This window comes from Homarus americanus, unplaced genomic scaffold, assembly GCF_018991925.1.
Source record: "Homarus americanus isolate GMGI-L3 unplaced genomic scaffold, GMGI_Hamer_2.0 scaffold58975, whole genome shotgun sequence".
In the NCBI taxonomy this organism is placed as follows: Eukaryota; Metazoa; Arthropoda; class Malacostraca; order Decapoda; family Nephropidae; genus Homarus; species Homarus americanus.
In genome coordinates this window covers 1-5,000 of record NW_024747991.1, presented here as the reverse complement: position 1 = coordinate 5,000, position 5,000 = coordinate 1, and the positions used below count along the sequence as shown (strand labels likewise).

At 52.9% G+C, this 5,000-nt stretch overlaps 2 non-coding genes across 2 annotated transcripts; both read right to left on the bottom strand.

Moving 5' to 3' along the window:
* Nucleotides 1-463: 463 nt before the first annotated feature.
* Nucleotides 464-627, bottom strand: LOC121879900. Its single transcript, XR_006091464.1, has one exon. It is a non-coding gene; the product is annotated as a 5.8S ribosomal RNA (ribosomal RNA).
* Nucleotides 628-1,020: 393 nt separating this feature from the next.
* LOC121879901 lies at nt 1,021-2,869 on the bottom strand. The gene has a single exon (XR_006091465.1). It is a non-coding gene; the product is annotated as a small subunit ribosomal RNA (ribosomal RNA).
* Nucleotides 2,870-5,000: the final 2,131 nt, after the last annotated feature.

Here is a 5,000-nt window from a genome sequence, read left to right as displayed (position 1 = left end):
CACTACATGGTAGACTGCGGGCCCAGGCGCACTCATCAATTTAGGTTCCACTGCAATGCATGCCAAGCACTCTTTTCGAGGTGATAGACGAAATTCCGGCGGGGCTTACTTAAAAGATATCCGACCCGGTTTCGTTTCCTCTTCGTGGGATGGAGTGCCTCTTAGAACATGTGCAGCATCAGCCATGAGCGGCCGACGGCCATTCGTGTCTCTGTGGACAGCAGGCAAAAGAGCGCCGCCTCCAGTTATTTGCGAGGGCGACAACTGTCGCTTTGTTGTGGTTGAATGTGGGTGCGCCAAGTCCATGGACTTGCTAGTGATAGGCTTGCTTGTTTTTAAGGGCACGCCTCGCGCAAGGCGCGGGCGATTAAACCCCAAGGCGGAAGCTCGGTTCGGGTTACCCTCGTGTCGGGGAGACAGTCAGCAGGCACCGAACTCGCAGCAACCGATGGATGTATATTTCCGACCCTCGTAGAGGAGTGGCGGCGACAAGCTCATATGGCTGCCGCCGCCGCAATATGCGTTCAACTTGTCGATGTATCTGGTATTCTTGCGATTCACATACCGACACGCAGTTTGCTGCGGTCTTCATCGACCCACGAGCCGAGTGATCCCCCGTTAAGAGTTGTGTATTTGCCATTTGGTCTTTTTGCGACCAACCATCACAGGTCGAGTCTCAATGAAAGGGTTTGACAGACATAGCCCAAGTTTGTGGTTTGGGTTTGGCCGGACGGCTTGTTGTTGTTTTTTGACACTTGAATTTCACTCTTTTTGGGTCAAGAGGCTTATTCGCCGGTAGTAAGGAACGGACGGGCAGCCGTCCAAAGCCCCGTCCGTCCTCCTCCGGTCTTCGCGCTCTCGCCCGAGTGTGGTCCACCTACAGCGTGGTGGTACCTATTTTTGGTGCGGGGGCCGGGATTGTCCTCTTTCGCTGCTGGAGTTGCCAGAGCAGAGCCCGAGACCGCCCAAATCAGGAGAGTAGTAGTAGTTTTAAGAGCGCCCCGTTCTCTTTCTCTCTGTTAATGATCCTTCCGCAGGTTCACCTACGGAAACCTTGTTACGACTTTTACTTCCTCTAAATGATCAAGTTTGGACATCTTTCCGTCAGCTCGAGGCGACGACCCCAGAAAACCCTCGCGGGCAACGGGGCCGACAATCCAAGAGCGCCAGTCCGAAGGCCTCACTAAATCATTCAATCGGTAGTAGCGACGGGCGGTGTGTACAAAGGGCAGGGACGTAGTCAGCGCAAGCTGATGACTTGCACTTACTGGGAATTCCTCGCTCATGGGAAACAATTGCAAGCCCCAATCCCTATCAAGAAAAGGCTTTGAACGGGTTACCCGCTCCTCTCGGAGGGGAAAACTCGTTGATCCCTTCAGTAAGCGCTGCGGCCCAGAACATCTAAGGGCATCACAGACCTGTTATTGCTCAATCTCGTGCGGCTAGAATTGCCGCTTATCCCTCTAAGAAGAAGTTGCGAACTGACACCATTTTCTGGAGATCCGCGACTACTTAGTAGGCCAGAGTCTCGTTCGTTATCGGAATTAACCAGACAAATCGCTCCACCAACTAAGAACGGCCATGCACCACCACCCACCGAATCGAGAAAGAGCTCTCAATCTGTCAATCCTTCCGTGTCTGGGCCTGGTGAGGTTTCCCGTTGAGTCAAATTAAGCCGCAGGCTCCACTCCTGGTGGTGCCCTTCCGTCAATTCCTTTAAGTTTCAGCTTTGCAACCATACTTCCCCGAACCCAAAGACTTTGGTTTCCCGGAAGCTGCCCGCCGGGTCATGGGAATAACGCCGGCGGATCGCTAGTTGGCATCGTTTATGGTTAGAACTAGGGCGGTATCTGATCGCCTTCGAACCTCTAACTTTCGTTCTTGATTAATGAAAACATCCTTGGCAAATGCTTTGCAGTAGTTCGTCTTGCGACGGTCCAAGAATTTCACCTCTAGCGCCGCAATACGAATGCCCCTGTTCCGATTAGTCATTACCTCTGGTTCCGAAAACCAACAAAATAGAACCGAGGTCCTATTCCATTATTCCATGCATCACCATTCGGGCCATTCAAATAGCCTGCTCTGAGCACTCTAATTTTTTCAAAGTAAACTTCCGGCCACTCGGGACACTCGACAAAGAGCATCCCGCGGCGAGCGGCGGGCGCTGTTCGAGCGTGACAGTAAACACCGGGCGTGCACCGTCAGTCCGGAACTGAGATCCAACTACGAGCTTTTTAACCGCAACAACTTTAATATACGCTATTGGAGCTGGAATTACCGCGGCTGCTGGCACCAGACTTGCCCTCCAATGGATACTCGTTAAAGGATTTAAAGTGTACTCATTCCGATTGCGAGGCCTCGGATGAGACTCGCATCGTTATTTTTCGTCACTACCTCCCCGTGCCGGGAGTGGGTAATTTGCGTGCCTGCTGCCTTCCTTAGATGTGGTAGCCGTTTCTCAGGCTCCCTCTCCGGAATCGAACCCTGATTCCCCGTTACCCGTTATAGCCATTGTAGGCGCATAACCTACAATCGAAAGCTGATAAGGCAGACACTTGAAAGAAGCGGCGCCGGTGCGGAGACCGTGCGCTCAGCCCGAAGTTATTCAGATTCACCACAGGTGGGTTACGGACCGGGGCCCGACCAGTTTTGAACTAATAAAAGCGCTCTTCCCTTGCTGTCAGAGACCAATTGCATGTATTAGCTCTAGAATTGCCACAGTTATCCAAGTAAGTGGGTTTACAGATCCAATGAAACATAGCTGATTTAATGAGCCATTCGCGGTTTCGCCTTAAATCGGCTTGTACTCACACATGCATGGCTTAATCTTTGAGACAAGCATATGACTACTGGCAGGATCAACCAGGTAGCTGCTGCTGTTGGCGGCGCCTATCACGGCGGCCAAAATAGTGAGATTGAGAGAGAGGCAGAAGACATTGGGCGAGGGACCGCACGTTGGCCTTAGAGAAATAGCAAACCAGATGATCAGATCTAACTGCACCTTCTCTTGCTATCCTCGGCGCCGGCAGCGCCACCGTGTGTGCCAATCTCCTCCCTTATCCGCTCCTCTTTGCCCCAGCTCCAGCGAGGCAGCCGACATTGGGCGAGGGACCGCACGTTGGCGAATCTCCTCCCTTATCCGCTCCTCTTCTCTTCTCTTTGCCCCAGCGAGGCAGAAGACATTGGGCGAGGGACCGCACGTTGGCCTTAGAGAAATAGCAAACCAGATGATCAGATCAAACTGCACCTTCTCTCGCTATCCTCGGCGCCGGCAGCGCCACCGTGTGTGCCAATCTCCTCCCTTATCCTCTCCTCTTCTCTTTGCCCCAGCGAGGCAGCCGACATTGGGCGAGGGACCGCACGTTGGCCTTAGAGAAATAGCAAACCAGATGATCAGATCAAACTGCACCTTCTCTTGCTATCCTCGGTGCCGGCAGCGCCACCGTGTGTGCCAATCTCCTCCCTTATCCGCTCCTCTCCTCTTTACCCAGCTCCAGCGAGGCAGCCGACATTGGGCGAGGGACCGCACGTTGACCAATCTCCTCCCTTATCCACTCCTCTTCTCTTTGCCCCAGCGAGGCATAAGACATTGGGCGAGGGACTGCACGTTGGCCAATCTCCTCCTCTCTCTCTTTCTTTCTCACTCTCTCTTACTGTTTGTGGGGAAGTGGGCTCATGAGCGCCATCGTCGCCCAATATTGGTTAGGTTGTGTATTTCACGGGTGGGAACCGCCATCATCGTTGTTAGGTGATGGGGTAACCCAACGTGTGCTTTGACGAGTTTTGGCTGCTAAACTCTCTTTTTAGTATACTCGGCTCCCAGACTGCGCCCTGGTCGTGTTGAACCATGAGCGTTGTCTATGCACATTTAGGGTAGCCGTTTGCGCGTGGAATAGTGCAATGAATCTCGGTCAATAGACGGTTGGGCGCTGCATTGAAGGCCGGCACAGACGCGAAGACGGGGTGATCAGCCAACGCAAGTCCGCTAAGTTGGGCAGACAGCAAGGCGAAGGGGAGCCCCGTTCCGGACTGAAAGGCCGCAGCATATGCTGTGACGGAAACTAGTAGGGTGGCGACGTGTGCGCCGAGAGAGAGAGAGAGAGAGACGGAGTAAATAATGTCCAAACGGAAGAGAGACCTGGCAAGTGTAATTGATAGAGCGCGAGCCTACTCGCCATAAGCCCGCTCCACTGCCATTCCTCTGATCCAATGAGACTAAAATCTCTCTCTCTCTCTCTCCTTCTGCTCCAGCCATTGCAGGGCAGGGAAGCGACGGCAATTTTGGTTGTTGTTTTTGAATGCCGCGCTTTGCTTCGCAGAGGCGCCGAAGCGCTCCGCTGGGGGGCGGAAGATATATCACACCGAATATGTGTGTGAAGGCACCCTCTCCCCTTAATATAGTGAAATAGTGCAATCCAGCATACAAGGTCGGACGATAGGACATTCACCGTACCGCACCTCGAGAGTGGATGTTGGGTAAGGTTAAAACCGGACTGTTCGCAGACAGCCGAATAACCCGGTTCCGGACTAATTGGTGGATGCAACATCATGATGATGCTGCTGCTGTCGCGGAAACCGCAGTGGCGACGTGAGAGAGTAATAATGTTCAATAGGGAGAGCGACCTGGCTAGTGTAATTGATAGATTGCGAGCCTACTCGCCATTAGCCTGCTCCACTGCCATTCCTCTGACCCAATGAGACTATTCTCTCTCTCGCTCTCCTTCTGCTCCAGCCATTGCAGGGCAGGGAGAGGAAATCGACGGCAATTTTGGTTGTTGTTTTTGAATGCCGCGTTTTGATTCGCAGAGGCGCCGAAGCGCTCCGCTGGGGGGCGGAAGATATTTCACATCGAATATGTGTGTGAAGGCACCCTCTCCCCTTAATATAGTGAAATAGTGCAATCCAGCATACAAGAGCGGACGATAGGACAGTCACCGTACCGCACCTCGAGAGTGGAAGTTGTTTGATCGTTTGTTAGGCAAGGTTAAAACCTGACTGTT